At 34.9% G+C, this 8,235-nt stretch overlaps 2 pseudogenes; one reads left to right on the forward strand and one right to left on the reverse strand.

Annotated features, from left to right (window-relative positions):
• Window positions 1-1,861: 1,861 nt before the first annotated feature.
• Window positions 1,862-3,062, forward strand: LOC114074083 (annotated as a pseudogene).
• Window positions 3,063-3,301: 239 nt separating this feature from the next.
• LOC107030423 overlaps window positions 3,302-8,235 on the reverse strand; it is a 15,806-nt pseudogene continuing 10,872 nt past the window's right edge.

Below are 8,235 nucleotides of genomic sequence, written 5' to 3' on the forward strand. Positions count from 1 at the left end.
ACGATTATACATTTCATCGATTGTTTAGTGTATATGAAGGATTCGAGTCATTCCACTTCTGATAGCATACCTTTGCATAGTCAATTAAAAGAAATAAAAAAAATTGATGGAAAAAATCAGCCGCTGTTACTCAGAAGTGGGGAGCTTGCACGAAGGATCCTTATGGAGGGGCAGAGAGTTTATTTTTTATTAGATTGGTGATGCAGTTAATTTTTCTTATTTTCAAATTTGAATGTACTTTTGTTCATTTCTTTAGGATATATATTTTTTTCACATCCCGGCATATAATTCAACTTGTAATATATTGAGCCAACGCTGGTTTACTTTCGACAAATTTTGTATGTATTACACCGTGATGTGTCAACAGAAAAATCATCCTGCTTTTGTGCAATAGATTTTTTTACTTACTTGATTTTATAATCTGATCACTTCATAGAGAGGGAGACAGATGTTTTTTTTTTCATGTTCTGTTTTATTTTCAATTACCCCTATATGTAGTACATAAATCCACATATGATGAATTATAATAGTCTCATATCTATACGACGAGCCAATTGAGTCAACCTCATCATATTTTGTTAAGGTAACAGTAGATATGAACATGAATTCGAGCTGAATGTCATTTGGATTGTAGGAATGCCAGGACTCGATAGAACTACTCTGGCCAACAAAGTGTATACAATACATTAGTTGCTAGTCATTTCAATGATCCTGCTTGATGCATTGATACAAGTCAAAGGTATTGCGGGAGATTCTTCAACAAGTTACTGGCTCGGAAGGAAAAGAAAGTGAGGATGACTTTGCTGAAAAGCTACGAAGAGCACTACTCGATAAAAGGCACTTTATCGTCTTGGATGATGTTGGGATGTTGCAATAGGGATATGTTAATAGCATGTTTTCCAGAGGTTAAGAGAGGAAACAGAATTATCGGTGGAGTCTTCAGAACCAACTTGAAAGTTCAGCAATTTTAATGGAAATTTCCTTTGACTGCAGTACTAACATGTGTTTCTGGACCAATTCTCTACAGCCCAAAATAAAATATTTTAGCCCACAATTTTTTATCAAAGACAAGCAGTATATTTGAAGATTTGACATCACGGTGCAGGGGCGGATCTACATTGACGGTTTAACATAGATTTAGCTTGGGGGCATTCTGTTTTTATTGTTGTTGCTATAGTTGATTAAAAAAAACAGCAATGAAATCGACTACAAAATCACATGAAGAGCTAAGCAATTTGAACAAAACTAAGCCTAAAAATGTCCAAAACAAAATTGATAAGAAAGCTTTAAATCTGAAAAGGAAATTTATCTCATGTGTAGCAGTTGCAGTTCAAAGCCAAGAGACGTACTTAATGACACAATACATAATCATGACCTTTAACTTGGTTTCAACTGATAACTATGCCCTTAAACTTTGAGTGTGCATAGACACTTAAACTTGTATAAAATTAAATAAGTAGATACATGTGTCCTACGTGACATAATACTTGTAGGATGCCAAGTAGGACACAAAACTTTCATGTAGGGTGTCATGTAGAATGAATGTGTCTATTTGTTTAATTTTATACAAGTTTAAGTGCGTATTTGTACACACCTAAATTTAAAGTTATAATTGTCGATTGACATTTAGTTAAGAGTCATGTTTATGTATTATGTCTTTTTTAATAGAACTGAGAATGTTAAGGGACAACAAATTACATTAACCAATTAGAAATAGGTCTCCTATAATATATAGTTTTTGTTTTTTTCCGTCTTTTAGGGAAACCATAGCCTATAAATAGAAGAATTGTATCATAGCTACCACCAAAGGCACGTTAAAGATCTCTATTAATATTAACGTTGTGATCCATTAATGTTAAATATGAATGACATATTACCTGATTGTCTCATTCAAAAAATACTCTATTGTCTTAGTTTCAAAGAATCAACACGGATGAGCATTCTCTCCAAAACATGGTTACGAGAATGGTCGACTCTTCCTAACTTGGAATTCACTACTAATTGTTGGGAAGGCAATATAAATACAATCAATACAACCATGGAGAGATATAGGAAGGAGAAAATCCCAATACAAAAGTTTGAATTATTAGAGAGCTTTACTAATTCTCGTGAAGATTTTCCTCTCATTGATAAGTGACTCGATATTGCACTTCAGAATGGTGTAAAAAACATCTTTTTCTTAACTTTAAATCATACCCCATGCCTATTTTAAGAATATTGGCAGCAAAATCTATAAGAGAATTGGTTTTTTGGGGTAGTATTCTTATGCCTATTCCGTTTTCTAGTAGTATTGTGAATTGCAATTCTTTGAGAAAGCTTTAGCTAACTCATGTAAGATTTGACGAAAACCTGATTCAGACTCTACTTAATAGTTGTCCTTTGATTACCTCTTTCATCCTTATGTATTGTTCAAGAAATCTTTGAAAGATCAAGTCGGATTCCCTGAAGGCCTTGAAGATTCATGATCTTTTCGAGATAGGGGAGATTGATGCTCCAAATTTGGTTTCACTTGACTATATGGGGAATCAAATTCCTAAACTTAAAATTGCAAGAGAGTCAAGCCAATTGGAGTACTCAAAAATCTATGTTGAATGCATCAATAATTTAAGTGTCGCATGGTTTTGTGAGTTGAAGAAGTTTCTTTCAAATTCGTCCACTTGGTCTCAAGTTACTCTTTATTTTATCAATTGTGGTGAGATCAACATGACAGATTTGCAAATGGACCACATAGGTTCTATCCCGTACGTCGACATTTTAAACGTCAATATTCTATGGAAGAATCAGACTATGGAGTGCCCAACTTATGTGGATGCTTTGTTATGGAGTTGTCATCCCAAGAGACTCAACCTACACTCAAATATTAAAACGATTACACGTTTCATCCATTATTTGATGCGTACGAAGAGTTTGAGTCATTCTACTTCTCATGGAAGCACATTGTGGCATAGTCAATTAAAAGAAAAAAAGCTTTTGATGGAAAAAATCAGTCGCTGCAATTTAGAAGTGGGAAGCTTGCAAAAAGGATCGTTATGGAGGGGAAGAAGAAAGTTCATTTTTATTAGATTGGTGATGCATTTAATTTGTCTCTATTTTGAATTGTATTGTATGCACTTATTCTTTTCTAAAGTATATTAATTTATTTGTCAGCTATTTACACCAGCTAATCCAAATATTAGGCTTATGTGATGTGATCTTGAAATTATTTAAAGCTAATTTTATTATAATCACTATTCAGTATAGATTATATAAAGCAGAGAGTAATGAAGACAGGTTAATAAGAGAAGAGTTTTTACATACCGCATCAAATAGATGACACAAAACACAAAACATATGCACCTAGGCATCGGAAAAGTTGACTACGCCAAGGACAATGAGTGAATTCCTCACCCCAATTCAAGCAGGATACCCTGCATCAGCCTTGGTCTTGTCTTGTCGTTGAGCCGAACACAGGAATCTAAATGCACCCTGCATTACCCCTAACTTTCCACATGCAGTTAATATTCCATGGCAAGTCGACCGCAATTTAGCAGGGAAAATCTCAGCAGGCACGACAAATGTAGTGGCGTTGGGTCCAAAGTTGATAAAGAAGAAGGTGAGTGAACAGAGGAGTACAGACCTGATAAGGTGGCTTGGGAGAGTCCAGTGGTGGTAAGGAATGGCTAGAGAAAACATGAACACTGTCATCATTGTGAAACTAATCAATTGAATGGTAAACCTGCCAATCCTGTCAATGAGGAACACTGTGAACCAGTATCCAAGCATGGTACTGCAGAGAGCAGTAAGAGTTTGGGCTAGTGCAACCTCTTCAATTACATTCATAGTCTTGGTAGCAGGAATCCATCTAATGGCACTGAAGATATACTTTTGGAACAAGTTTTGGCTGTAGTATGCAATATCAAGAAGAAACCATATGCTGGCTGTGCCAAGCAAGTAAAGTCCGTGTCGCCTAAGAAATTGTTTTGTGAACAAACAAAAATCATTGTCAGACTTTACAACAGGCTCTTTTTGGTCTGTCCCGTTGTCAACCCGCATAACCTTCCATACCTAAAGTGGCCTGCTTCAAATTCTTGGTTACAAGAGCCGTGTAACGAGTCGTTTTAGGCATCTTCATACTCAAGTAGTAAGTGAGATGAGCAGGAAGTGACCCAGCCATCAATATGATCCTTCACACACAATTTGCTTGAGGAACGGTTGAACCAAGGGTATCCACTTGATTGAAACAAGCCTGGAATACAACATAGATAATGATGGCAAAGATACCCCCTCCGAGGATACCATATCCTTGGATAGCAAAAACAGCAGCAATGAAGGCACCCCTAGTGTTTTTATTGGCTTATTCAGACATAATAGTAGCAGAATGGGGGTAATTGTCATCAATTCCTAAACCAAGCCAGAAGCGAAAGAAGAAGAGGGTGGACATAACGGTCTTAGGATCCCTACCAAAAGAAAGGCCAGTAGCAATGGAACAAATAGCCATAATCATAAGGGTTATGCCATACACTTCCTTCCTTCCTATTTGTCACCAATCCATTCAAACAAGAGTTGTCCCGCAATGGGTACCACAAAAGGCGACACACTGATAGCAGCAGAAACATAAGGAGGTAGTGAACAGGGATTTGAAGAGCCATCGACATGGTAGTAAGTACGTCCACGCAACTTAGTGATTAGAAATATGCAGAAAGAGATCGTATGAATCAGTATTAAATCCCTAACCAGCTATTATGATTGTTGTGAAGTGATACCATTGTGAAACATTAAACTTAAACTACAAAACATATAAAAAATAATTAAGATGAGTGAAACAGTTGAAGTTATCTAATCAGTACACTTCTGGAAGTCAAGAGACATGTTTCGATCAGCAAATCAACACTCAACCGAAGCATTCTCTTGAAGATACAATAAGAACTCACTTCATGGTCACAAAATTCACAAGCTTAATCAAAACGTATGAATGACGCCATGTTGAAAAAGCAAAGACGGAAGGGGTATTGTAAAGGGAAGAATGTTACCTTTCTTACTTCAGCAAACTTCCACCACCAACTTCAAACTCTGAAAAAATGATGAACAGAATCAAACAGTAAAACGCTACAAGGACGAAAATCGCAGTGTACAAATTGAAGAGGGACGTTGAGGAAGAAGAGAGATTAAAAAAAATCACAGTCTGCGTTGGCGTGGGATTTTTGTTATTTTGAGAAGCTGTTGCTGACGTTTCTGGATTTCTTTGGGCCGGGTCGGGAATTGAAGTTGGGCTGGGATTGTCTGGCATTGCAACGGCGGAAAATTATGTAACTAAGCTAACTTTTACTATCTAATTATATGTTATACCTATAGTATTAATTAATTATATGTTTTAAGATGGTTCCCATCACTTCTGTATTAGACGTGTATATTCACATTTCCTTTTTTATACAATTTTTTACTATCTCTCTCCAACCCACTCTTTAATTCTAGAATATTCTACCGTAGTATCTAGAGTATTTGATCTTAAAAAATATATAGATTTTTAGAATATAATTTTTACTAGAAATTTCTTTTAGTTATATCTAAGAAATGTGTTGATATTCTAGAGAGTTCGATATCTATAGTAAATTATAGAATAATCTAGATCTTGTTGTATCTAGAATGATCCTAACACAAGTATAAATAGGGTGTCCTTAGTCATTTATATGCAACCCAAAACAAAGACAATTAAAAAGTCTTCCTTCATAACAAAGTTCTTCTATCCAAATTCTTACTTTTCTTTTCTTTCTCTTCTTTAGTTGAATCTTTTAATTTTAGTTAACGATCTTGGGCTAGCAGTCGGTTTCCCGATTATACTTTTCTTATGCTATCTCTACACAAGTTGGATCATTCTAGTCAATTTTAAAGAAAAGGCAAGATTTCTGGTAGGTTTTGCTGGATCGTTCTAGTCAATTTTAAGTCTTCTCAAAGAGATCAAATGGAATCAGAACCCTCTCGTCGACACAAAAAGCGGAGGAAACACATAAGCGGTAATCTATTTGCTTCTTCTTATTTTTCCATTCAAGATTCAAGCTTTAGATCTATCGTTTTGCGATCAAAGCTCATTAGTAAAATCCTCTTAAGGCTTCCGGTGAAGCCCCTCTTCCAATTCAGGTATGTATCAAAAAGCTGGCTTATCTCAGCCCCTCTTGTGATTTGTGGAATGATCCATTTTCAACAATGAAGAGAACAAGAGGAATGCCAAATCAAGAAATCTGGCTAGTGGAGATATGAAATTGTATATGCTTATGATTCTTGGTTTTGGCTACTGGAGAAAACAGTGAAGGCCATATTCCAAAAGTAGAAGGCAATGAAAATTTCAATGAGGAAAAAAATGAAGATAAAAAAGTATTAGTTGTTGGATCTGGAAATTCTGATATAGAAATTGCTTTTGATCTTTGAAATTATGGAAGTCACACATCAATTGTTGTTAGAAGTCCAAGAAGTTTCTCAATTTTGTCTTTACTTCTTTTTGGTTTGCATCAATGTAGGTTTGTGTTTGTTGAATTTGTAGTTGATATTGATGATGTTCGATCAGTTTAGTTGGTACCTCAATTATTTTATTGGGTACATGTTACTTTTTATTAGCACATGTAATATTGTAACTTTGTTCATCAAGAGATTGTTGTTTCTTGACCGTCAACTTCAGGTCATAAAAAATTGGGATTCAGGCATGATTTTCATTTATTTCGTTGATCACCCAATCATATATACTCTTGTCTGTGAATTCTGGCTTCTAACATGATTTCTCATGATTGTCATTTTGCTTGTTTGACAGTCAAAGTCATTCATTACTCTTAAATGAGAATTAATGATTTAATTTTTAAATTTTTATTTGGATTCCGTTTTCTTCTTTTGAAAAATACATGAAGTTGGACCAATAGTAGAATAATTATTACCATCGCCACCTGTTGACACCCAATTTTGGACCTCCACAATATAAATTAATTTTTGAGCTTCTTAATTTTCAAATAATTCAGAATAATTAGTTTTACAAAAATTCAAATAATTTTACAAGTGGTCAAGTAGTTTTGGTCATTTCTATAATATTCCAAATAATAAATATGTTTTTTAACTAATTAGTATATTTTTATCATATTTTTTAAAAAAATCATCTCAAAAGATTTTGCATTTTTAGTTAATTGTCTTATTTATTGGTTTAGTTCAAATTAGGATTATAATTTTGACTATTTAGTTTATTATTGAGTTGATCATTCTGTTTCATTAGATTTAAGAAGCTCGTTAATTGATCTTGTTTAAATTCACCGTATTTATATTTAGCCGAATTCACAAACTAATTCCAATTTGGTAAATTTGTAACCTCGATTGTCTACAATTGCAATCCATATAGCCAAAGCTTAAATTCAGTTCTAACCATATTTAATTCTAGCCTTAACTCACTTTTGGACCAGACTTTGGGCTCTTTCACTCAAAAAATTCATACTCAATTATTGACCTTGATAAGCCCACTATACTTATATTCGTAGCCCAATTATTTTCTGCCAAAAACAAAATCCAATACTTTTACTTATAACTATTGAACTTGAATAACCCTATAACTATAGTCATTTCTGTAAGTTACTCTAGTTTACAACATTTACAGTCCAAATCACAATACCACAATAACCCACTTCCAATTTACACAGACGCGTAGAGTACGCCGCCCGACCCTGTTCTTCTTCCTCGCGTGCAACAGACGACCCTACTTTTTATCTTTTTCTTCAAGCCGAAACCCAAAAATCCCACCAAATCTGGCGAGAAATCAGCGTAAAATGCAGACCCGTCGCATCTCCAAGCAGCGCCAATAGTGCTCGCCCATACGCTTTGTCTTCCTATTCTGCTATGAGTTGTTGAGAAGCTGATGTTGGGCCGGGTCAGGTGAAGAAACCTTACCCCTAGAACAAGAACCAGGTTCTTGTAATTTTGTCGTAACACAATAAAACAAAGATTTATCGTGGAAACCTTCCTAACTCAAGGAAGGGAAAAACCACACCGAAGTTTTCTATTAATTCAAGATTTACAACTCAGTTAATCAATGAATCTAACTCTAAACTTCTACCCTTTTCGATTAACTATAATCGAAAACTCTCCACTCAACAAGAAGTCAAACTCGCTTCTTGTTTACAAAAGCTCTCAACTCTTGTTAACTCTAACCACCCAAGAAGTCAAACCCACTTCTTGTTTACAATTCTCACAACCTCTCTCCCAAGAAGTCAAACCCACTTCTTGTTACAA

The sequence above is a fragment of the Solanum pennellii genome, chromosome 9 (assembly GCF_001406875.1).
Source record: "Solanum pennellii chromosome 9, SPENNV200".
In the NCBI taxonomy this organism is placed as follows: Eukaryota; Viridiplantae; Streptophyta; class Magnoliopsida; order Solanales; family Solanaceae; genus Solanum; species Solanum pennellii.